This window comes from Anguilla anguilla, chromosome 12, assembly GCF_013347855.1.
Source record: "Anguilla anguilla isolate fAngAng1 chromosome 12, fAngAng1.pri, whole genome shotgun sequence".
Taxonomy (NCBI): Eukaryota; Metazoa; Chordata; class Actinopteri; order Anguilliformes; family Anguillidae; genus Anguilla; species Anguilla anguilla.
This window is the reverse complement of record NC_049212.1, coordinates 1,555,910-1,583,318: the sequence shown is the minus strand read 5'-3', so window position 1 is coordinate 1,583,318 and position 27,409 is coordinate 1,555,910. Positions and strand designations below refer to the sequence as shown.

At 42.9% G+C, this 27,409-nt stretch overlaps 1 long non-coding RNA gene across 1 annotated transcript; it reads right to left on the bottom strand.

Annotated features, from left to right (window-relative positions):
- Positions 1 to 3,931: 3,931 nt before the first annotated feature.
- On the bottom strand, positions 3,932 to 6,378 carry LOC118210042. Its single transcript, XR_004761797.1, has 2 exons — positions 4,234 to 6,378; positions 3,932 to 4,129 (listed from the first exon to the last, which is right to left on the bottom strand). It is a non-coding gene; the product is annotated as an uncharacterized LOC118210042 (long non-coding RNA).
- Between the last annotated feature and the right edge of the window lie 21,031 nt (positions 6,379 to 27,409).

Genomic DNA, 27,409 nt, shown 5'->3' with positions numbered 1-27,409 from the left:
AGACCATGTCTCCATATAAGGAGCACCACCTTCGCCCGAGTAGACCACGTCTCCATTTGAGGAGCTCCAACTTCGCCATTGTGGACCACGTCTCCATATAAGGAGCACCACCTTCACCCGAGTAGACCACGTCTCCATATAAGGAGCTCCACCTTCACCGGAGTAGACCATGTCTCCATATAAGGAGCACCACCTTTGCCTGAGTAGACCATGTCTCCATATAAGGAGCGCCACCTTTGCCTGAGTAGACCACGTCTCCATATGAGGAGCTCCACCTTCGCCCGAGTAGACCACGTCTCCATATAAGGAGCTCCACCTTTGCCCAAGTGGACCAAGTCTCCATAGAGTGGACAACGTCTATAAGGAGCACCACCTTCGCCCGAGTAGACCATGTCTCCATATAAGGAGCTCCAACTTTGCCCAAGTAGACCACGTCTCCATATAAGGAGCGCCACCTTTGCCCAAGTACACCACGTCTCCATATAAGGAGCTCCACCGTCGCCCGAGTAGACCACGTCTCCATGTTAGGCCACAGAGACACTGTGCTGATCTCATTTGGGAAATGTAGCTGTGGATTGAGATCTACACGCATGCTCCACCCTCTGTCTGGAACCAGGACGCTACTCCCACCTTTGTGTTCTACGGTCCCCTCCTCCTCTGCTTGCCTCACAAAGTGGGTTTGATTCTCTTTCACAGGAGAGGCGTCTGTTTGCCTGCTGTCTGCTGGTCGTCAGTATTTCCGGAAGCTTCTGCAGCAGCTGGTCATACCTCCATCTGTAGCACCCCTGTGCTGGAGCCGTCTCACAGCCTGACAGAATGTGCTGGAGGCCTGCTCTGTGTCCCTGTGCCGGAGGCATGCTCTGTGTCCCTGTGCTGGAGGCCTGCTCTGTGTCCCTGTGCTGGAGGCCTACTCTGTGTCCCTGTGCTGGAGCCGTCTCACAGCCTGACAGACCTGCTCTGTATCCCTGTGCTGGAGGCCTGCTCTGTGTCCCTGTGCTGGAGTTGTCTCACAGCCTGACAGACCTGCTCTTTGTCCCTGTGCTGGAGTTGTCTCACAGTCTGACAGAATGTGCCACAGGCCTCGTTTGGGGGCAGCACAGAGTGGACGGTCTCATCCACACCAAACCATTAGCGCAGGTTCTGAGGAGAAGGCAGGGTGTCATAATTGGCCCTGATCAGGAAGCTAAGCCTGGCTTGTGGTATCTTCCATCAGTCTGACCCACTGAGCGATCGGTCCTCCTCACATTCCCATGCTGTCCATCCTCCCAGACCACCTTAGCAAACTGCTACAACCTGCTACCTCTCCTGCGCCATCCATGGTGGGATGACCCAGAGTCTTCTGTGCCCCTCTGTTTCTCTACTGGGGGGTTGTGCCCCTCTGTTTCCCTGCTGGGGGGTTGTGCCTCTCTATTTTGCTGCTGGGGTGGTTGTGCCCCTCTGTTTCCTTGCTGGGGGGTTGTGCCCCTCTGTTTTGCTGCTGGGGGGTTGTGTCCCTCTGTTTTGCTGCTGGGGGGTTGTGCCCCTCTGTTTCCCTGCTGGGGGGTTGTATCCCTCTGTTTCCCTGCTGGGGGGTTCTCTTGTGGCTTACAGGTGCAGAAGCAGCAGTAAACAGCTTCATTACTGGATTGCTAACCCCTGACTGGGGAATATAAGACTGTTTGCTGATGGTTTCTCTCTTTTCTCTTTGCCACCTCGTCACTGATCTCGTTGTGCTCACACCTGCACACATTCACACTGCAATTCCATTACACTTCACAACTCATATGTACTGCCTATGTCAGACATATATCAGGTCTTTTGTTTATAATAAATTGGTGGTATCTTGTACTCGTGTTGTCTCCGTTTTGTATGAATTATGGCCGATCATTTGTTACAGAGGCCTGAAGGAGAGCAGCCTACTCACAAGGACACCGGTCATACACCTTCCACCTCCAGTCCCAAAATAACTCCTCTATTGGCTTTAGGAAAGGGGAGTGGGAGAAGCATCAATCTGAACTCTGGGGATCTGCTGCAGACCAGAGCATTGTGGTACTGACATCGGCCCAAACATCGTCTGAGCATTTGGCTCAGCTCCTCAAAATGGCAGCACGCGTTGTTATGTTTGCTCCGCACTGTCCCGGCGCATCGCCCGTAGCTCTCTGCTCAATCAGGTTCTGGCCACGGCACTGATGTTTGCCAAGGCTGAACCTGCTTCATCAACATAAAGGATCTCATGCTGCTTAGCTCCGGCATTGATCACCATCAATCTCCGAAATAAAGGCACAAGAGCATTACTGAGACAGTAGAAACAGACCAATGCTTGGGTTTTAATGTATAAATTATGTAAAATGCATATTTTAATTACTAGTTAAATATACATTATTGACTGTAGCTTTACAGTAGGCCCAGTCTATAATTAGTGTTAGAAGTGTCCATTTGTTCACCTTAAAAGGGAGTTGTCATCTCTGGAGACACACCTGCTTGTCTGCATTTACGATATATCAGTCTGGTGTTTCTCATGGAATACAACTGATAGCTTCTAATGATCAATGAGTTTATGACAATTTAGGTATTCATGTCTAATGAGAATATTTTTGATCATTTTTAATTTTTTTTTTTTAATTAAAAAAAATATATATTTTATTTTGTTGACCTTTCAGCATTATTACAGGTTCATAAAGACAGTTGTCATTAAAAACACTGAATTATTATGCTGTTACAATAAAACACCAATATTAAGTAGACTAAAAATTTTAAATATTGCAATTATCTAAGCTGAGATCTAATCTCGTATCCCAAATTTAAAATCCGCTGTCATTTAGGAGTCTGCACATATAGGGGATTGGTGATCTCCTGTATCTCTCAGTTCGACATCTTGGGATGGCCAGTTTGTTTGAGTTCCTTGTCTGACGACCTGTGAGCTCCTCCCTGAGGGGGGGTAGCCAGTCACTGAAGTTGGACTTTAGCAGCTTTCTGGCAAAGCCAAGACACAGTTGAGTGCGTCTCTCTGATAGAGTGCACAATCCGAGAGTGCAGAGAGCCTCTGGGTACCCTGAGTACCTCTGGCCAAGTATGATTTTAGAAGCATGTTTCTGTGTGCTTTCCAGCCTTTTAGCCTGGTCTGTAGTCAGGGAACTGTGCCAGACGGGGACTGCATACTCCAGCACCGGGCGTACGTAGCCTGTGTAGATGGAAACCAGTTCTGGGTCTCGGACACCAAATTTCTTCAGGCGACGCAGAGCAAAAAGCTGAGGTCAGCATGTGGTCCACCTGACTGTCCCAACGCAAATTACTCTGGATGGTGACCCCCAGGACCTTGACAGTGTCACAGACTTGTTCTGGTCAATGGAGAGAGTCGGCAGGGCGGGTGGATGCCTCATGTGGGTGACATGTAAAACTTTACATTTCTTTGGGTTGAGTTTCATTTTGTGCTCCTCTACCCAGATATCAAGACCATTCAGGGTCTGTTGGAGGGTACAGGGTAGTTGGAGCTTCCACGTCTGGGCCAGTCATGTCATCCACATATTTCCAGTCGTCTATTCTGTCCTGGAGGGCACTGTTAATCAGTGCTAGAAAGACCACAGGCCCTAATATGGTTCCCTGTGCAACACGTGGGGTATTTCCAATCAGAAAGATATCCCTGGTAGCGCACTTTTTGACGGCGGTCAGTCATGAAGCTGCAGATCCATGGGATCAGGCCCGGTCTCACTCCAAGGTCAAGGAGGCTCATTTTAAACTCATTTTAATCATACCGAAGTCTCCCAAGTAGAAATCTCACTCCTGGATTAGATGTACCAACGCTATTTAAATATACGCTATCATGTTGCCGAAAAGCAGATAATGATTGATCACATTCAAACATTGAGTCATAACTGTGGACACTTAAATCCTAGATGTGGTTGTACACCAAGGAATCATAATTCCTCGGGAAATTATGCAGCAATGAGACATGTCAAAATCTGAATAGGTTTAATAAAATGAGACAAAAAACACTTATGCCAATAGATTTTTCTTTAATCAAACATCCAAAATAAATACAATCAGGACTGTCACATTTCTTCAGCCTTTAATGGTGAAATCCACTGGCCATGGCAAATTCTGCCCGATAGCAGCTGATGCCCTCATTCTATTCCAAGATCCTGATGATGACCTTTAAAACAGAAAACACAAGTCACTAGTCCCCTTCACACATCAGTCTTATTGTTTATCATGCAACCAATATCAGTGAGCGATAACTCAGCATTCACATCTTACCTCTTGAAGTATGACATCAAGGAGGTCATCCATCATGTTGAATTCACCTCTGTCAATTTTTTCTTCAAAACCCCAGTTACAAGTGCTTTACATTTAGATAATATTAAAGAAAATTGTAAAGCTTTGCAAAAACAGAGTAAAACGAATGTCAGATTAATTTACCTGATTAATTTACCTGACTCTACAGAGTTTTTGGTGATTTGCTCTGACAGTGGGGGAGGTAGGTATCTGCTCTAACAAGAAGATTGTCTCAGCTAACATGCAGGAAGCAGTCAGGTAGAAGCAAACTGCAAACATAGAATGCATATCAGGCCAGTGCTATATGTACCACAATTAAACCATCAGTGAAAGCCCAGGATATACTGGTATATTTATAAATCAATGACAAACTATGTTCTGCAGCATATCCACCAATTTACAAACCCAGACATAATTTCTGATTAACAATGTTGTACATTTTCAGTTCTCATAAAATGCCAATAGTACAGATTTTGATGTAGTCAGCTGAAAGGAACTTCTTAGCTTACAAAGGAGATGGTACAGTAGAATGGGCACATCCAATTTGTTCAGGTGCAGGGCATAAACAAGATGTCGAGGTAAAAAAATGTCTGATGATTGAACAGACTAGGCAGAATTTGTGTCATTTCAAACAGATTGGAATATGGGTTTAACATCAGCATGCCTTTGGAGCTGAGACGCGCAAGTGAGTATGTTTAACATGATTGGTGAAAATAGCGTGGATGTGTATTATTCAACCAATCATTTTAACAGAAACAATTACACTCTAGACATTTGACATGTAAACAGTAAAATAACACATACAAATGCAACATTACAAACTTGCACCAGCAGGCCTTATCTGATAGAAGAACAATAATCACATTATCAGAACAGACATTGCCACATGAATACCTAACACAAACGCTATTTTCCCCCATGTGGAATAAGCCGGCATTTTGGAAAAACAGAGTTGCGCCGTCTCTAATAAAAATGATTAACATGGCTTACAGGCTCGTCACGTAACAGAAATAATATAAAATGACACCAACACAACAATTCTGTAATGTAATTACAGTATCTCATTTTGCAGTAAATTACTGGCTTATCAATGTTCAGTCCAAAAACTCTTATTGACATTTTTAAATTTGGCCTTACAATCCTGCCAGCTTCTCCCATTGTTATGCCTGGATTTATGACATGGTCAATCACTGTGGCTCTAAATTCATTTGATACAGCAGGATTTCTGCTACCTGCTTTACCACAACCTCAGACTCAGCCACGACCCGTCCATCAGTACCAACTGCATTGGGCTGCTCCATGTTGTCAGACACTGCTGAATGTAGTGCTGTAAAACTGCCTTTTATGTTGGGATTATCAATCATGTTGCAATGCGACTCACCCGGGCAATGTTGTTGGACGAGACAGGATTGCAAACATGTTGACTTTATTTTACAATCTGCATGTCTAGCAATAATACTTTGGAAGTCTTAATATGAGGTGACTGTATTGTGAAAACTGAGTGTGATTTAGAGTTTTGTACTTTGTGTGTAGGTACAGCAATTTGTGCCTTAAGGTATGAATTTTGCCGGTTGTTGGTTTAGCTCATTGCACTCAAAGCAGTCATAACATACTGTAATGTATTTGCAGATATTAGAAATGCATATGAAAAAATGAGAAACTGTAGGGTCTCAGGAACATCTCAGAGACTGGATTTCATGCAAACTACACTTCTGCCTTAATTTTGGCTTCGTGGTCTAATCCATTCAACTGATGTGCAGCAGATACAGGTTAAAACCTGCAGGAAAACAATTTATTTGAGAGGTAATATAAACACACCTGCTCAATAGACAAGTAGTGACGTTTCAAAATGTATTGAATTGTGGTTACACTACAGTAGCAGAAGCAACCATTCATCAGACACTACACAACTTTTCTTACAATGGATTTTATTTCCACTACTGTAGATGAATGTCATTGCTTCAACTGTGCAGATTTTAACCCCATGCTGATCTGCTCATATTGAGCCCAAACATAATCCCATACAGAATATGAAATAAGTACTACTGTGTCACAGGAGTTAAATACATCACACAATAATAAACCATAACACCAACACATTTGATGTTTTTTATAATTCAGGTTTAATCATTGAAGACTATTGTCTGAAAATACAGAAAATTAAAGCAACAGACCCAATAAATAAGGAAACAAGTACACTGCAGTGACCAATCTGCTTTCTCCCTATAAGCTGCATTTTCCCACAGAAATTTGCATATTGGAACTCGTGAAAATGAATGAAAGCAACTATAAAAACTAGTAAAATGCACATTTAAGTGGAGGAGTGCCACTGGCTTCTCTTATACAAAGATGCAGATACAGGAGAGAGTTATTACTTCAGAAAGATTTTACACTGCCATATTTTGCCATTATTACACTCAATGTTATATTAATGTTTTAATAATCAAAATTACATTAACACACCTTTAACATTTGAAATAACCTGAACATGCTGAAAGATCATACTCTTATGTACAGGGTATAAGCTGTACTGAGGTTAATATTGGGTACAGCTGAAATTGCACTGGTAAGGCATTGGTCAAGGAAGGCTGCAAGTGTGTCGACATGTGTGTGTGTGATTGGGTGAGTGTGTTTGTGTGTGTGTGTATTTGTGAATGTTTGTGCATGCGTGCGTATGTTTGTGGGAGTGACTGTGGATGTTAGTATGTGTGTGCATGTGTGTGAGTGCGTGAGTATGTGTGTGTGTGTGTGTGCCCGGCTTGCGTGTGTGAATGGGTAAGAGAAAGTGTGTGTGTGCACACATGTATGTGTGTATGTCTGTGTGTGCGTGCATGTGTGTGAGTGCATGAGTATGTGTGTGTGTGCACACGGGTGCGTGTGTGTATGGGTAAGAGAATGCGTTTGTGTGTGTTTATACATTTGTGTGTGTGCGTGTGTGAGTGTGCGTCCGTTTGAGTGAATTACTGTGCATGTGAGAGTGTGTGTGCGATTGAGAATGAGTGTATGTATGTGTATGTGTGTGTGTGTGTGTGTGAGTGCCTTTGTGAATGTGTGTGTGTGTTTATACGTGTGTGTGTATGGGTGTGAGAATGTTTGTGTAGGCGTGTATAATGTGTGTGCATGCATGTATATGTGTGTCTGTGTGAATGTGTATGTGTGAGCGCATGAGTATGTGTGTGCGCGTGTGTGTGTATGGGCAAGAAAATGTGTGTGTGTTGATACATGTGTGTGCATGCGTATGGGAATGAGAATGTGTGTGTGTGTTGACACATGTTTGTGTCTCTGCACGCATGTGTGTGTGTGTGTGCGTGAGTGCATGAGTTTGTGTGTGTGTGCGTGCGTTTCTGTGAATCTGTGTGTGACTGTGGATGTGAGTGCGTGTGAGAGAGAGAGGGTGTGTGTGTGAGTGACTGAGTATGAGAGTGAGTGTGTGTGTGTGTGTGTGCATACGGTAATGAGCGTGTGTACATATGCATGCATGTGTGTGTGCGCATGAGAGTGCACTTGTGAATGTGTGTGCGAGAGATTGTGTGTTTCCATGTGTGCAGGTGTGTGTGTGCATGTGTGTGATTGGGCGTGAGAAAGTGTGTATGTGTGTGCAAGTTTGTGAGTGTGTGTGCATGAGTGTGTGCATGCATGGGTGTGTGAGTGCGTGTGCATGAGTATACACCAGTGTGTGTATTTGTGAGTGTGTGAGTATGTGTGTGTGTGCTGGAGAGTAAGTGAGAGTGTGTGTGTGTGTGCTGGAGTGTAAGTGAGAGAGTGTGTGTGTGTGTGTCTCTACTTTATTGAGCAAAGGGATACAGAGGAGTCACACACTCTAAATCCAGCACAGATAGGTGTGTGTTGAGTGAAGTGAGTGTGTGTGTGTGTGTGTGTGTGTGTGTGTGTGTGTGTGTGTGTGTGTGTGGATGTGTGTGTAGGTGTGGGTGGGTGTGTGTGTGCATATGAGTGTGTGTGTGCGTGAGTGGGTATATGAGTGAGGTGTGTGTGTGCATGTATACATGAGTGTGTGTGTGTGCATGCGTGTGTGATTGAGCGTGTGTGTGTATGTGTATCTGAGTGTGCGTGTGTATGAGTATATGAGTGTGTGTCTCTACTCCAGTTGGCAGAGGGATAGTGAGGAGGAGTCCGGCACTCTAAATCCAGCACAGAGGGGTGTGTGTTGAGTAAAGTGTGTGTGGAGTCTGTGCAGGAGGGTCAGCGTGTCAGAGTCAGAGACGCTGTAGAAGGACAGAGTGCCGGCCGGACGGTCCACACACACTCCTACCCTGTACACCCACACTCCTCTACCATCATCATCATCATCACCATCATCACACACTCCTGCTCTGCGGTAGGGGGAGGGGGGGACAGGTATGAGTGTTCGGTTCTTATTGTGCTTGACATAGCATCTGAGTTTATCAGAGTCACTGAGCTTATCGCACTCCAGACTCCAGGAGTTTTTATTATCTCCAAACGCACAGTCAGACTCCTTTCCTTTCCTGCTGATTCCTTTATATGTCACTGCTATAAAAACCCATCCCGACGACTCAGGCAGAGTGAACTCAGCCTCCCAGTAACAGCGCTCACACTCACTCTCTCTGCACACAACCTGGGGCACAGGCTCAAATCTCTCTGGATGATCAGGATATGGCTCCTCTCTCCCCCATGTGCATGTCACCCTCCTGTTCCCCTCAGACAGAGACAGGTTTCTGTGCGCTGTGTTTGGATCCAGTGTGAGCTGACAGCCGTCTGCACACCAGAGACATTAATGAGATTAATTATCATTATTAATATTCACCTCATTATGTGTGTGAGAGAGAAAGGACTGTCATAGTACCTCTGTGTGTGTGTTTGTGTACGTGTGTGTTTCTGATTGTGTGTTTGTGTGTAAGAGAGAAATCTCTCTCACTGATACACATACACACACACAGCAGAGTGTGTATCTATGGAAAGTGTTCTGTGTCGATACACACTCACATTTCCTGGGTCCTGGTTTGGTCCTGTTCTCTCCTCCATGGTCCACACTGTAAGAACAGCAGAACAGAATTTTGAATTTTAACAATCCTTTATTTCCACTCTCAACACACCAATGACATCACATAAATAAAAACAAAGACACAATAAAACACAAAACCACGATCATATGAAAAAGGAGGGAGTGTAGCACAGTGGGTAAGGAACTAGACTTGTAACCGAAAGGTCGCAGGTTCGATTCCTGGGTAGGACGCTGCCGTTGTACCCTTGAGCAAGGTACTTAACTGAAATTGCTTCAGTATATATCCAGCTGTATAAATGGATACAATGTAAAATGCTATGTAAAAAAAGTTGTGTAAGTCGCTCTGGATAAGAGCGTCTGCTAAATGCCTGTAATGTAATGTAAAAACACACAAATCTGTCACAAAGGAAACTTATTCCATTCCCTTGCCCTATTCCATGTGCAAAAATAGCTCCCACCCCTCCACTGAACATTAAACACCCTTATAACACACACTCAGGCTCTCCATTGCTTTGTAATACTGAAACTCCACCATCACTGTGTCCCTGACCAAACCCCTAACTACAACAACCACATCTTGTCTGTCCCCTCCACCAATCATATTTTTCCCAACTGTAGAAACCGCTATTCTTGCCTCAAAATTAAATTAATGAGCTCGCACTTATCTGTCTTTGTCTCTGTTTTTATTGGAAAATCAAGGATAAAAATATTACTTGTAAATGTTTCCCCCAGTAAGCAAAATAAATTTCCCAAAAAAGAAAAGAGAGGCTGGCACACCCCGAAAAACAATGATTAACAGTTTCTCTCTCCATGCAGAATGGACAATGGTGGGATCCTGCCGGGTTCATCACAGAAATAAAACTATTTACTGCAGTGATCCCGCGCAGCACCCTCCACTGTAGATCCCCCCCCCAACCCCTTCTGCGTGTGTGTATGTGTGCATGTGTGTGTCTGTATGTGTGCGTGTGTGAGGTGCAGTGTGGAAACTCTCTGTACTTACAGCAGTGTGAGTGTGTCCAGTTTAGCAGCAGACAGCGCTCTCACTCCTGAGTCTCCTGGGTGATTGTATCTCATGTACAGCTCTCTCAGGTGTGTGTGTGTGTGAGAGGTGCAGTGTGGAAACTCTCTGTACTTACAGCAGTGTGAGTGTGTCCAGTTTAGCAGCAGACAGCACTCTCACTCCTGAGTCTCCTGGGTGATTGTATCTCAGGTACAGCTCTCTCAGGTGTGTGTGTGTGTGTGTGTGTGTGTGTGTGTGTGTGAGAGAGAGGTGCAGTGTGGAAACTCTCTGTACTTACAGCAGTGTGAGTGTGTCCAGTTTAGCAGCAGACATCGCTCTCACTCCTGAGTCTCCTGGGTGATTGTATCTCAGGTCCAGCTCTCTCAGGTGTGAGGGGTTTGAACACAGAGCTGAAGCCAGAGAATCACAGCCTCTCTGTGTGACTCTACAGCCTGACAGCCTGCAGAGAGAAGGACACACACACCTTACACACATTAATATAAACTAACAGGGCTGTGTGTGTCAAACACATAGCAGTGTGTTACACACCTTACACACATCAATATAAACTAACAGGGCTGTGTGTGTCAAACACATAGCAGTGTGTTACACACCTTACACACATTAATATAAACTAACAGGGCTGTGTGTGTCAGACACATAGCAGTGTGTTACACACCTTACACACATTAATATAGACATGGCGTGAAAATGCCATGGTTTTGGTAGTGTCCCCCTTGGTCGCGATAATGGAGGACCAGGTGAAAACCCTGCAGTCAAGGGGGGTAGCTGCAGCGTACGCCGGGCAAGATCCAGACACAGACGAGAAAATAGCTGCTAGCCAGTACTCCATTACGACACTATTTTGCAAGGGCACCGTCACTGCATCCTGGGCTTAGCGCCGCCCAAGACGATTGTGATTGGTTTAAATAAATACAAACAAGCCAGAGCGTTTTTTTCCTCTATAGTGGAATGATAATGGGTTGAGCCAGACCTTTCTCCAGCGCTGGCACAGCGCTGAAACAAAGTGTGGAGATGGGTCTGGCTATGCGAGACTAACACCCCACTACAGTTCAGGAAACAGGACTAATTCATTTTATTCATTCATGTGTATAGAGTCTTACGCTTCCAAGAGGAAGAACAGGAACATTCTGTTTCAGTTCTGTGGAATGTCTGTTTTCACATTAGAAACATTGACATCAGTGTTGTATTTAGTCACATTGTAGCCCTTATTTATTGAAGGGTGTGTGTTTGTACTCACCCCAGTCTCTGCAGTTTACAGTGTGGGTCCTCCAGTCCAGCAGAGAGCGCTGTCACTCCTGAATCCTGCAGCTCGTTGTCTCTGAGCTCCAGATCTCTCAGCTCTGAGTGAGGAGAACGCAGGACTGAGGCCAGAACATCACAGCAGCCCTCTGTGAGACTACACCAACCCAGCCTGTGGAGAGACCACACACACACACACACACCACACACACACACACACGCACACACAAACACACACACAGGCGCACGTACACACACACACACACACAAATTCACAGCTGTGACACTGAGTTCCTTGGCAGTTGATATATATATGCACCTACGCATTCCTGAGATGTACACACAAAAACAGGGAGGGGGTGTGTAAATTAAGTTCATAAGTATTCTGACTAATTCACAAAAGTCTAAGGCAATTACTGGGCTCTATTCACCAATAAATATGGTGAAACCACAAGGCTGGGAGTCTACTGCAAGGGATTCACTGCCAAACCCTTTTCATATGATGAACTTATCTGACTTGCAAACATTCATCTAATCTGCAAACACAAAAAACAGCATTTTTGTGGTGCACTTCACCTCACCTGAATGTTCATGGTCCATGAACATCTATACGTTTTAAAAACGTTCAATATTCATCACTATGAATAGATAAATATAATTATTAATGTACACGTGAACCCCATTAGCTGAATACACTACTGTTATCATAGTATTTTCTTCCTAATCTTGTAACCATCAAGTTATCAAACAATTTGTGGTTAACTAATACAGAGTTTTGGCACTAATTTAAAAAGTTTCACAAAGGTAAAATGAAACCGCATTCAATTCGCTTGTTAAGCCGTGACGTATGGACCTTCCGATAATACTGTTTCCAGGTCCAAGCCTCTACTGCAGTGGTTCTCAACTCGGGCCAGAAAGGGCTGGTGTGGATGCAGGCTTATGTTCCAACCAAGCAGTTACACACCTGATTCTACTAATCAACCTTTGGAGTCTTTACGAAGGGCCTTGATTAGTAGAATCAGGTGTGTAACTGCTTGGTTGGAACAAAAGCCTGCACCCACACCGGCCCTTTCTGGCCCGAGTTGAGAACCACTGCTCTACTGCGTTGGCTGAGGCTCTCGTCTTTTCAACATGTCGCAGTGCTGTGTCCCTTGTTGTTTGAATAGATCTGAGTCCAAAAAAACTATTCAATTGTCATTCTACCGCTTTCCTTGTGATGAGAAAGAGAAGAGGAAATGGCTGCAGTTGATAATTAAGTTCTTAAACGAATGAAGAAAAACAAAGTTTGGCGCCAGTGGGTGCTAACGTTAGCCAGCTGTTTACATCCTACCTGTCCTTATCAGTTCTTATTATTAGTGCACAACCTGTCCACATTACAGTTTATCATTACTGTACACCTGCTACCATATATTCTTACCACTGTATTATATGTAAGGAATAAACCGCGACGGGCTGTCCCGTTATTGGAAAATAATGGTAGTTTTACTATTTGTACCGTTGTTAAGCAAAAACTGGTGGTTAATTCTATGAAACCAACGATTATAACAAGAAAAAATAGTTCCTTCTTGTTTTATACCATACAATTAGCACTACACGAAACCATAACTCAATCAAATTAATCTCCCTAGCTCTGTCTTGCTTTTTAAATGGTGTGGTCGCGCAGTGTAGACATAACGTCTTTCTAAGACCCTCTGAAACGGGTTTTGAATGCCAGTTAGCTTTATGATTTGTCACCTACCCAATATTAAAATTCTTGGTTTTAGGTCAGAATGGTCTCACAGCATGCTTGTTATGGCGGTTCGCTAGCTAGCTATTTCACTGTATTCAAAACAGCGGTTAATAAAACACAATCCTTTACAAAGATATGGATGAAAATGCGTCCCGTAGACATGACTTAAATACGAAACGCCTATCTACTGTCAAAATAAGGGAGGATTTCGTATTTTTCCGGATTGTTGGCATTCCTAAATGAAGCCAGTAACTAGAACTGTGATTCAACGTTGATATCAATTGTGAAATTGGACACTGAAAAGGGGAGGGGACGTAACAACAATTGAAAACCGAAAGAATAATGTTGCTGTTTTAACTGCTTTAGAATGCTGGATTTTGTAGCGCATTGATTTTATTGGAGTTGAAAGAATTTAGACCCTTTTTAACCCTCAATGGTGCCTCACTAAAGAAGTGATCGTGAAAAGGTACACAGGTTCGGGATCTGAAGGAGCGTTTGGACCTTTTCAGTCTCTGATTTGGACCCGGAAATGGTCAATACGTCACGAGTGACGTCAGACCTAAAAAGAGGATACAAAATTTTGAATTCTAATTTAATGTGACGGTAACCTTGACGACACTGTTTGGTTAGGAGCGGACACTTCTGAAAGGATTAGGATTTAGAGAAGCACGAGCGCATCCCGGCTTGGGGTTTCCGGCCGGGGTTAGCCGTGTAGAAAGACCTTCAAAAGGTTTAAAATAGGGAAAACGCCAAGTTCAAGCCCTACGCAGGTCTGTGATTTTGCTGGTGGTTGGTGTTCGTTTTCTTTTTTTTTTTTTTTTTTTGGCTAGTATTAAAAAGTATAAGGAAAGGTGTAATACTTTGGTAGCCAATGGCTACGGGAAAGGGTGCTGGGGTTGAGGGAGGTGCGTGGAAGATGGCGGGTAAGGGAAGCCAGAAGAGGGTAGCATCGAGCGAAAGACCTGAGGTACCAGATGTATCTGGGGAAAATAAAATGAGAAAAATTAGTAATTCTGAAGAATATGTTATGTTGTTTAAAGTGAAAGACCAGAAACAGGGAGATGGAGGATTTAGGGCATTAAATCCCCTAAGAGTTACAAACGCTTTGGAAACTCAGATCGGTAAGGGATTCCAGGCCAAGATATTGTCAAATGGGCTGTTGAGAGTGTGTTGCAAAGATAAAAAAACAATATGATTGCGCTAAGGAGGTGGGGAAGTTGGTAGTGAAGGTTGAGAGCGTGATTCCCAGAGAGAGACAGGGACTCAAAGGAGTAATTTATGGTGTTTACGCCGGCCTGTCTGAGAAGGAAATCTTAGACAACATTAAGGGTGGGCAAGTGACCGAAATCTTTAGATTCAAAAGTAAGGAGGGAGGCAAAGGGAACCCGCCAGTCCTGCTAACGTTTGCAGACAGCTCGCTGGCAGAATGAGTGCATATTGGAAGCATGGCGTATCGTGTAAAGGAATACGTAAGACCACCATTGCGATGTTATAACGGTCAGAGGTTTGGGCACATTGCTAGCTCTTGTCGGGGCAAGCGTAGATGTGCGAAGTGTGGGGAAGATCATGTAATCCAAGAATGTAAGGCAGAGGCCCCCAAATGTTGTAATTGTAGAGGGGATCATGCGGCAGCGTTCCGAGGATGTGAGCACTTTGTCCAAGCCAGGTGAGTCCAGAATGTGAAAGAACAGCACAAAGTTTCGTATGCAGAGGCAGTTAAAAGAGTGGATAGAGAGCGGGGACTTGGGAACTTAACGACAAACAGTGCAGTGTTGGGGAGCCAGCCCGCTTGTCCAACTTTACCACAATTTCCCCCTGATATGTTGATATTGAGCAGAGAATCTTTGCTAGCTTTCATTGTTGATGTGTTGGTAGGTGCAAAAATAACAAGCAAGAAATCGGACATTGTGGTTGATGCAGCTGAAAGGTTTCTTGGTTCGAAACAGTTGTTACCAGAAAAATTACATGAGTACATGACGAAGAAACAACATATAGGTAACTCACAGTTGTACGTGGACGAAGATACTGGGGATTAATGTTTGATATTCTTCAATGGAATGCCCGGAGTCTTATAGCAAACGGCCAGGAATTAAAGAGATTTGTCGACGCATTTAAAGAGAAACCTGAACTGATATGTATCCAAGAGATGTGGTTAAAGCCCTGCCTGGATTTTGTAATTCCGGGATATGTATGCTTGAGAATGGATAGGTCTGACAGAACAGGCGGGGGGTGTACAACTTTTATTAAGATAGGAGTCCAGTATAGGAGGCTTGAAATACGCCCTAATCTTGAGTGTTTGGCGGTGGAAGTTTGGAGTAGCCATAGGTCTATAACTATTATTAATTTTTATAATCCTTGTAAGCGTTTGGCATTGTCAGAGTTTGATGAGATTATGGAGCATGTAAGATGTCCTATTATATGGGTTGGGGACTTTAATGCCCATAACCCTCTATGGGGCAGTGATAGCAAGGACATCAATGGAATAGTTGTAGAAGAGTTCCTGGATAAATATGATTTGGTAGCGATAAATGATGGAAGGCCGAACAGGTATCATATTTTAAGGAATACTTGCAGTCACATAGACTTAACTATTGCTTCTTCAGACTTAGCCAGAATAGGGAAGTGGGATGTTATGGATGGACATCTATTGGGCAGTGATCATTATCCAATTGTATGCAGTTTCGGTAGAAATCTGAGAATAGAAGTGGAAGAGAGAGTTCCCAGATACAATTTTTCTCAGGCTAAATGGGATGAATTTCAGGAGAGGGCTCAAAGTTTAGTAGAAGAGATAGACAGTGAGGGCTCTGTAGACAATTGGAATGCGTCTCTCAGTAAGATGATCCATAAGGCAGCCTGTGGCACTATTCCTATGAAGAAGAATCCCAGATCTCGTGCATTGGTTCCTTGGTGGAACAAAGAGTGTGACACCGCTGTAAGAAACAGAAATAGGGCATATAGGAAATTAAGGAAACATCCAATGCTGTGTTATGCAGTGGAATATAAGAGATTAAGGGCAGTAACAAGAAGAGTAATTAAAAATGCAAAAAGAAATAGTTGGAGAAGATATTGTGGAACACTAGGCCCGGAGACTCCTGTAAGGCACCTGTGGGCAACGGTACACAGAATGTCAGGATTGTATAAAAGAAAACCAATTCCGGTTTTACAGAATGGTGAGGTGGAAGCAGTATCCGACAAAGGAAAAGCTGACATGTTTGTTGATGTCTTTCAAGCAGTGCATAGATCTGGGAATCTGGGAGTTGAGAGAGGTATGAAGAGGAGCAAGCTGATGTTAGCTAATCAGTGGAAGCTGGATAGGAGTTCAGAAAATGACAATCCAATAAATTTGTTTTTTACTATTAAAGAAGTGAGGGATGCCATTTATTCTGGTGCAAACACTACTCCTGGGAGAGACGGGCTGTCTTATGAATTATTCAAACATTTGGATGAGTTAGTTCTTGAAGAAATTCTAGCTTTGTTTAACTCGGTGTGGGCAGAGGGTTGTCTACCTAAGGAATGGAAACATGCAGTCGTAGTCCCCATCTTGAAACCAGGTAAAGATGCATCTGACCCCAGTTCATATCGGCCTATAGCATTAACATCAGTGCTTTGTAAAATCATGGAAAGGATGATTACCAATAGGCTTGTTTATTTTTTAGAAAGTAAGGGACTTTTTGCCAATTTCCAAAACGGCTTCAGAAATGGTAGGTCAACAATGGAGTCAGTCACAGTTTTAGACCAAGATGTTAAAAAGGCATTTGACAGTAAAGAAATAGTGGTAAGTGTATTTTTGGATATTGAGAAAGCTTATGATTCCTTGTGGAAGGAGGGACTAATGATTAAAATATATGATTTAGGAGTTAGAGGTAGAACGTTCAATTGGATCAAAGATTTTCTAATGAGAAGAACAATACAAGTACAAGTGGGTGGGAAAAGCTCAAAAATCGTTGAAATAGGAAATGGTACCCCGCAAGGAAGTGTAATTAGCCCAGTCCTATTTAATATAATGATAAATGATATATTTAGTAACATTGGAAGAGGGTTTGGACAGTCTTTATTTGCAGGTGATGGTGCCATTTGGAGAAGAGGAAGAAATGCAGAGTTTATTTTAAAACAAGTCCAAAAGGCTCTAGTTTCTGTAGAAGAATGGGCAGACAAATGGGGCTTTAAAATCTCAGCCGCAAAGTCTAAATTTATGATATTTGGTTTTAGAAGAAAGTTACCTAACCTAGGACTGCACATGTATGGATCTTCACTGGAGAGAGTGAAAAACTTCAAATTTCTGGGAATCTGGTTTGAAGAGCGAATGACTTGGGCTGTTCATACAGCAAGAGCACTAGCAAAAGGGGAAAAGTGTTAAATGTCATGAGAAGTCTGGCTGGATGTGACTGGGGGGCAGAGAGAGAGACTATGCATTTAATATAGACGCTTTCAACGGTAACAACATAAACAAACGTTACTGCGCATGTGCGTTGTTCTGGCCCTAACTTAACTTCCGGCACACTTCCGCAAACAATCAATAACAACAGAGTCCCTTTAGACTATTTCTGATAACAAGCAAAATAAATAACAAGTAAATTATGTTAGCTAGCTGGTTAAAACTATGGCAAGCCAGTATTATTTGGGGTTACCAGTCGAAGAAAAGAACCGTTACTTGGCCAAATTCTAATGCGATAACGTTACACTACCAGAAAAACAAGCGACAGAAACAGATAACTGTTGACAGTATTGCGCCTTGCGGAGCATCATACATTCCTTGCATAATCCATAACTGTTCTGGGTTACATGCACATTTCTGTGTAAAAAGTGCACTCTTTCTATGATATTGCTTAAAAACGATGATTACATGAGACAGCTAGTGCTGGGAAGCATGTGTAGCCAATGCAATTACTATAGGTATTTATTTGTATAGCATGCATTGCTGGAAAAACATTGTGGCTCTTAATAGTTTGGGTCATCTTGCTAGGTTACCACAACAAAAAATTATCAGGCAATGTAACGCTGTCAAGTCATTGGAAACAGGTATCATAATGTTCGTTCAAAACGTAGCTATAGCGTATCAACTACTAGCATTGAACTAACGTTTCTGTGTATAATGTATACAATGTTACCTACGTTTAGCTAGCTAGCTAGCTACAATCGATTTAGTTCGCTAATTGTTCATAACTATTGAAGGCTTGTTACTGGTCAGCTAGCTATTATTAGCTATCGCTTATCATGAGTTTGTTACCTGAAACAAAGTCAGTGCTACAGTGAGAGCACCTATTCGACCACCTTCGTTCGACAGACAGGAAAACGTAAACTGATTTGCAACTATATATGAAATAGGTGAAATATCGGTAACAACCTGTACCTAGTTAAGTAGGAAAAAATGTCCTTGTTATCCTCCCGTGGTTATTTTTTCAACACTTTCACGATTTTTTTTTTTCTGTGCCCGCAAATAAGTCAGAGGTGGTCCAGCGCTAGCTTTTGGTTGCTAAGGGGACATGTATCAGAGACTGTAAAAAATATGGACAAAGCTACTGTGACGTCACCCATTGCCTCTCCGTGGGTCTGTAAAACACGTTTTGAAGCTCAATGGCGGGCGCGGCCATGTTCTCGATTTGGAGCCAAAACCATAGAGTTAAGCGGTCTTGTGATTTTTACAATGTGATTGACAGTCCGGTGCGGAAAAGCCCATCAACCTGAACGAACGATTGCATAACGAACTTGAGGCTAGCTGACTGTCTGCCGTTATGTTTTAAAATATATGATCAAATGTTTACGGAGTTTAATTTCCATCCGTGACTGTACTGTGTCATGTAATCAAGTTATATGTTTGACATTAATAATACAATTATGTTCAGTTATCTTCAATTTATGTTTCCCGGCAAAACGAATATGCTTAGCTAGCATATCAGCTTGCCAGTGAGCTAGGTAAGCTATCCGTGGTTAGCTCACGCATTAGCAATATGAACTACAGGGGAAGAACATCGACTGCACTGATGGTCAATCAATCAGAGATGTGTAGACTACTGGTGATTTGACTAGGCTAATTTTCATATAACTGTCTGGTAGACCTGCTGTTAACCAAGAAAGTTATCGTCGTAGGTTTTCTCCACAGTCAGTTAATGAGCCATTAACTGCTACTACTCCATTGCCGTTTGTGGTGTTTACTTGCTGGGTGACGCTAGCTGACCGATCGTTCGCAAGTCACTTTTTACCGAATAAAAATTAACACTGTCAGCGGTGATTAACAAATCTACCAAGTATTTTAATAACTGATCTACAGGTGTGTAAATATGACAACGCACTTTGAAGAGCAAGTTTTCCACCTGTTGCATAAAGACAAAAATAATGTACATTGAATTTCTAATTATTATTATTTTCTTGCTAGCTTCTAGCTTTGTCACATTCGTGCAGCATAGCCCAGGTAGACATTTACGGAATGTACACGACTGACAAGCCGTCAAACACGTTTGACAGATGGAATATTTGCCGGTTAGGGTTAGCTAGCTAGTCAAATGGCTTGGTAGCCGAAGTTGCGAACTGTTAGCATAGGCTACTGGACTACCACATATAGCAAATAAGCGTTAGCTGATTACGCTTTCTGCCAACTAATTATTTGGTTAAGTGGGCTAAAGGAAATACTAAAAATGACTCGGCTACCGCAAAACTTCAGAGGAGGATTATTTTATGGTCGTCTAGTGCAGCTGTAAATAGCGCACGCTATAATGAAACCACTACAAAATGGGATGCCTGCATTTTCTGACTTCGCACAGGTGGACCGTGGTCGGAGCCGCAATGTCAAAGCCAAGAAACGCCACCTCCCACCCCAGTGACCAGATTGTAGCCCCTACTGTAGCTCAGTCCTCTGCAGTAATCCGGAAGTGACGCAAGCTGTACCTCATTGGTCCAGAACAAATATTGGCACTGTGCCCAAATGACGCAATAAATCATAAAATCGACCCATGGACAGTCATAAGACGAATAAAATACACCTATTATGACTATTTGTTCTTGTGAGAAAAAATTATTGACTTTGTATTTTGATCGCACTTGTACCGTAGACTTACATGGAAACCGGATATGAAAACACCTATACTGGATCCATCCGTAGTGGCGCTAGTGAGCAACCAGGAACTACGACACCAGGAAATGAGCTTCAAAAACGAAGTCTGGTTTTGGCCGCTTGACATGTATCCACAACCCTATATAAATGAATGGAACTTAACAAATTTGCTAGCATACTGTAAGTGTAAGTGTCCTGTCTTGCGAATTTGAGGTTAATATGAGAAAGGGTGGTCCCTATCAGCACGTCTAGGAATCCGTACATATTCACTGTTGTAACTCAAGTCGCAGGACGCAAAATAGCCGTTGGGAAAGCAGTTTGAAAGTATGAATCAATGTCTGCTCCATTGGCTTTAATGGGTCACGATGAGATAATTACGAGCCTGTTGCTAGTCTTAAAGTTGATATAGTAAATAAGCCTGTATTAGTATTACTAAATGTGTAGCCTATGTATGATGTTGGTTTATTTATTTATACAGTTTATTTTGTATTTTTACAGGACTTACATTTTAATAGGTAACGATGTGCAGTTATTTCTCAAAAATACGAAGTAACAATGGGCAAGCACCAGCTATAATAATCGCAGGGATTCAAGCAATTCGTTTCACAATTTCCTAGTGGGGTTACAAAGTGAAATAATGTATTTTTACAAATTTTCAAAATGGCATTTGTTCCAAGTTGCACCCCACAGCAGAACAACCTGAGCCCAACGTCAGTCTGCTCATCAGTTTAACTTTCACTCCGTTTGTAATCGGTGCCATGTTAACCAGTAAACACAAACCCAATAATAAACAAACACAGACCGGAAGTTAACTTAGGGCCAAGCGCATAACCTTGGCAACGCGCGTGCGTCCGATGAAAGCGTCTAGGCTATACCAGGCAATGATAAGATCTGTACTTGACTATGGGTGTTTTGTTTATGGCTCAGCTGCCAAGTCGGTGCTCGGGAAATTAGACATTCTACAGAGCAAGGCATTGAGACTCTGCTGTGGGGCTTTTAAAACTTCCCCAATTCCTGCACTGCTTATTGAAATGGGAGAAATGCCCTTATACTTAAGGCGTATTAAGTTGGGGCCGCAGTACTGGGTAAAACTAAGTGGAGCTAATCAAACACTCCCAGCCAGGTGTCTTTTACAAGGGTCATGGGATCCGGGTGGCAAGATTAAAAGGAAAACTTTTTATGACAGTGTTAATCAGTGGGCCAGTAAATTGAGAATGGAGCAGGAAAGCATAGCAAATCATACTGGTTACCTGTACCTTTTGGGTAATGCAAGAGCCGGACATTGACCTCACTTTTTTACAAGAAAAGGACAGTAGTGTGATAATATTCTGTTTTTGAAACTCTCAACAGAGAGATGGAGTCTTATTTGAAAGTTTTTACAGATGGTTCTAGGGACCCAGAGAGTGGGAAAGCAGGATTTGGACTGTATTTGGCTCAGTTTGGTCTTAGGATTGAGCGGCGTGTCACTGATGGAAGTTCTGTCTTCACAACAGAACTACTGGCAATTCTTTGGGCTTTGTGGTGGACAGAGGACGTAAGACTAAAGAAAGTCCTCATTTGTTCTGACTCAGCAGCTGCTCTGATGGCTATAAGAGGACTTAAATCAAAAGCTCGGCCTGACCTTATTAATGAGATTTTATCTGTTTTGTTCAGAATTGGGAAATCTGGTTGCAAAGTCAAGTTCTGCTGGGTTCCTGGGCATACTGGAGTTGAGGGAAATGAAATAGCTGACGCTATAGCAAAGGAAAGTCTTAAGAAAGGAGACATAAGCCGTGTTTCCACCGAAATTACCCGGAACTTTCAGTCCCAGGAACTACTTTACCAGGAACTAAAAGGTTCCTTCAGCCAATGGTTGTCTGCGTTTCCACCGGGGTCTAAAGTACCGCGAAGATTAGGCAAATTAGCCCACTGACGTATGAAAAAGCAACGTTGTCATCGGTCCGTCTGTCATATGATTTCTTCCGTAACCCCATACTACCACCGAAGTAGCCTACATTATTTTCTAATAACCGGGACAGCCCGGAGGGGTTTATTCCACTTATACAACGGGTTACCAACAATGACTATATATGGTTACTTTTGTATTTATTGATTTTCATATATCCTCTCAAACACATTCATTATGTTTTTATGCGAACATTCGCTTTCATGTCTTGACATCCGAAGCGACAGAATGCATTCACATTTATATGCATAACTGGCAACAACAGCAGAAAACATGCACACGTTGTAAACAATTTGCTGTTTGATTACTTTCTCGTCGTCAATTCCATATAGGCTAATGGCAAAATGACAAGAATAGAACGAAAACTCGGACTTGCGTGAAAATGTAAATTAGTAGTGGTACAGCCACCGTTTGCTTTCCTTCGAAGTTACTGCTAGCCGAGCAGCGAAGTGTGCCCTCCAGATGCGAACCATGCACCATAAATTAGTCCATAGTCTTCCTGGTCTTTTCGTGGAATTGAAAAATGTCAGTAAAATTACGGCAGTCTGAAAAAGCTAAAGGGAAGATTACTAGAATTAACCTGTTAGTTTACGCGGATAAAAAGTGCGGATGGTGATTTCCAGTTTGCTTGTACTGTATCATCAATATGCAGAACTACCGCATACCTCACATAACTGTATCAAACGTTTTGAGTCAATTACAACGGGCTAACAAAGAAAATCCGGAAGAAAATATTCAGCAACCGAATTAATCCGTTTGAATGTTTTGGTAGCCTACGTAATATGCTGTCCCAGCACGAATGCTTAGCATTTTATAAAACGAATACTAAAGCAAGAAAAGAACAGAAGAGCACACGTTATAATTCCAAGACGTTGACAGGCTATAACCAAAACTAGGCTACTGCGCCGCATAACGTACAAGTTTGATTTGAAGTTATTATGAAAATAAATTGGTTTGCCGCTGCATATTTTCAAACATGGCGGGTAATGGCGGAAAATAAATACAACACAAATGCTGCGAGTACTCGACCAATCAGAAATGTTCAGCGCTGCAAGCTCCACCCAAAAGGTTCCTGTACTTTCGGAAAGTACTACCCCCCGAGCAGGAACGTTTTGGGGGGTAAAACAAAGCCCCCAGAACTAAATTTAGACCCTAGTTCCTGCGGTGGAAACGCACCGAGTTCCTCAAAAGGTTCCTAGTTCCGGGGTATAGTTCCTGCGGTGGAAACGCGGCTATAGATGTAAATATATCCCTGGGAAGGGTGGAACTTAGAGGAAAAATCAAGGAGGGTGCTGAAAGAAAATGGCAGGGATTATGGGAAAAGGAGACTAAAGGAAGACACTATTTTTATTTTCATCCTCAGATTAAAAAACCCAGTTGTTGGTCTGGAACCTGAAGAGATTCAGTTAAAATTAGCAGACTGAGGCCTGGACACTGTGGGTTAAATCATTACTTGCACATTGTAGGAAAACATCCAACAGGACTATGTGAGTGTGGAAACCCAGAAACAGTCAAGCATGCTCTCCTGGAGTGTGGCAAGTATAAAGCAGAGAGGGAAACTTTCTATAAGAGATCGTCAGACCTAGGAGTAGTTGCATTCTCCATTAATTTTTTTTTGGCCAAAGCGAGAACCACCAGCTGATCACCAACATAGTTTTACAGTTCCTGCATGAGTCAGGGCTGTATATGAGAGTATGAGCAGCAAATGTTAAATTTCTATCCTGTGGAGGGAAGTAATACGCCTAGTTGCGTCTACACTGCCGGAAACTGACAAGAAGAAGAGGAAGAAGACGACAGTTTAAAATGTGGCCGTTAGGAGGGTCGGTTGGTTACCATAGCGATAACAGCTCGCTCTGAGCCGTTTTCTGTTACCTCAGCTAGTTATTCATTGAAAATAAATATAGAACTACAGTTACATAAAACAATTATATGATATTAACTATTAACACTTTGCAAATATCATTCTACCTTTCCAGACCGTTCGCTTATGTCTGCCAACATTCGCGTCGAACACAAAGCTAACGGAAATAAAGTTCGAAATAGTTTGCAAACGTTCGCCTTGTTCGCTGAACTTGAACGCACCTTTGGCAAATATCATTCTTTTATCATTTTCTTCAAACAACATGACCCTCAAGTTGACAACTGAGTTGTTGTAAATTTAGCTTTGGCTTTGACTCACAGGCAGGCGTTAGCTAGCAGCTAGCTAGCAGACCAACCTACCTCAACGTTACTTCATGAACCAACCTAGCTAGTGGAGCCAGTGAAGAACTAAGCAGCGTACTATCACAGACAACTTAAATATATACACCAGTATATAAAATAACACGAAGGTTTTATCTAAGCAGTCACATCATTGGTCTGACCTGCGATATTGTACCTGAAGCTGTGCTGTACCAGCTGTGCTACTCTTCAGTTCATCTGGCACGATCTTACAGTAATGCAACTACGGCATGATCGTTTTCAACTGGAATTACACTGCAGCGCCATCAGGTGGCTGTATGAGAACACCACAACTGATTATTGCCACTAACTTTTACTGCTGGTAGAAACTTTTAAAATTTTAAAGAAACTTTTAATTTTTAAAAACGTGGCGTATTTTGAAAATTCCACACATTGCACCTATTTTCTGCATGTCCTTGCCCTATAATCCATCCATTCATTTTATTCTCGCGCGCTATTGCGATTATAAAAGGCTAATTATTGTGCTGCATTTAATTATTATTGTAACAATGATAACAATAATGATAATAAAAGCCTGATGTATTAAGTCATTCTTTTTCTTTTAAAACCCCGTACCAAATGTTTGGTAGACCTTGTGGAGTAATATAAACTGCACAAAAAATTTAATAAGTGGGGGCATTTGAAAATTATTTGAAAACTTTCTTGAGGAGTGAGGAGTCTCCTTGTTTCTTGCTGTATTATGATCATTATGCTCTCTACCCTCTGCCTAGCAAGAGAAGTAAAGTGATCCTGAAGAACGATGTTTAGAGAAATTAAGCCCCCACTTTTTTTTTTTTAGCTTTTATTAAACATTTGTCACTTGCATTGTCCCAATTAAGCTGGTTAAATATGAAATCTGTAAAACAGGACATTTCTCCACATTTGATTTTTATGTTTTTTTGTTTGTTGTGTTTCTTGTTTTCTTTCTGTGGTTACACATGACCCATGTTGCTTTAGACTTGCTCCTGTGGGGGTTTAGGTCAGGGTTGTCTGAGAGTATTGTGACAATTGCTGTGAAATATGCCATACAAATAAAATTTGATTGATTGACTGATGTTCTAGGAATTCTGAACATGAGAGCTGATCTGCTGTCAAGGGGAAACCCACTGAATGGGGAATGGTGTCTCCATCCCCAGACTGTGGAAATGTTACTGCAGTGATTATCCCTCTCCTTTATGTACAGCCATGCACACTCCCGCTACGCATGGACCTCCTGTCTCAGATGAACAGGGAAATACGCCACCCCTGCCTCGAGCTAGTAGCTCTGTGAGCTTGGCCCGTGAGAGGCATAACCTCAACGCATTAGGGCTTCCCCCTCATGTGGCTGCAACCATCCAGAGCACGAGAGCGCCCTCTACCAGGCCACTTTATGACAATAAGTGTCAGGTGTTTTAAAGATGGTGTGCATCTTGTCAGTCAGTGCCTTACCAGTGCTCTGTTACAAATAAAGATAAATCCTTTACTATCATTAAGGTCGACCTGGCAGCTCTCACTGTTTGGCATGTTGGTTTCAAAGACTATGCAGTGGGGCAGCACCCCCTCATTCACAGGTTCATGAAGGGGGCTCACTGTTCTCTGCCTGTTGCTAAAAAGTTCATTTCCCCTTGGGATTTATCACTGGAGCTGGAGGCTCTGTCTCTAAGGCCGTTTGAGTCTATAAATGAGATTTAAAATTGCTGTCTCTCCAGACAGCGTTGCTGCTTGCACTAGTCTCAGCTAAGTGAGTCAGTGACCTCCATGTGCTCTCAGTGCATCTCTCATGCACAATATTCTCCCCTAATACGGATTGGGTTTTTCTTAAACTCAATCCAGCCATTATGCTTAAAAGCTTCCTTGCTTTCACGTGAGATGCTGGAGCTTGTGGAGATGTGTGTTCTCCACACGTATATGGCAAAGACTAAGGCTTTTAGAAAGAGCTCTTAGTCACCTGCCTGCAAAGGGAAAGCATCTCTAAGCAGCGGCTGTCCCATTGGCTTGTGGAAGCTATTGTTATGGCATATGATCCAAAGAAGATAACGCCCCCCTTGGGCCTGAGGGCTCATTCTACGAGGAGCATGGCTGCATCGTGGGCCCTATTCCATGGGGTCTCCTTGCAGGAAATTTATTCAGCTGCAGGCTGGGTTTTGCTAGGTTCTAGCACCTGAACGTCACCAGGTGGCCGGTAGCCCACTCAGTTCTGGGGGTGAGCTCTGTGTGAGTCGCACACATCTCCCCTCATCTGCTATGGGTTTTAGTACTTCACATTGTTCCTGGGTCCTGGCTATAGCTTTGGGCGGTGGAATGTCTTTAGTACTTCCCCACATGGGATGTGCCAGACACCACCCTCCCCTCAGGGGAGGAGGCATCCCTTGCTGACCTGACAGCATCTCAGCTGTGAGCATAAGGCATTCTGGGAGCTGTCTATATCTCCCCATAGGTGTGTCTCAAACATGAGATGATTAAAGAGAAATTTAGCTTACAATCGTAACCCTGGTGCAGAAATCCACCAAGACTGCACTGCTTGCCGTGCGTGAGAAGTGCATATGTTCACTGAGGAGTATTCAATTCAGTTTTATTTGCATGGTGCTTTTTACAGACAGACATTTTACAAACCGTCACAAAGACGCTTTACAGCGTAGAAAGGCGGGAAACAGAGCAAACACCAGGCGCTGCAGTGTGGCCTCCTTTAGCATTGGACATGCTACTGTCTGTCAGAGCCAGACTTGGTGCAATTGGATGCTTCTGCGAAGGTCAAGACTGGATGACATTCCCCATAGGTGGATCTCTCCACTCATTGTTTCAGAGAACTGGTTTTAGGATAACAAGATATCAAGTTTTGGGGTAACACCCTTACTGGGGTACTCACTGGGCAAATCGTTAGTTTCACTAGCAGAATGGGCAGCTCCTCTGGGAAAAAATGACTGTGTAAGAGAAACAATACACCTAACGATTAAAATTTTCTGCTGAAACATTTGGAGAAACAACTTACAGTA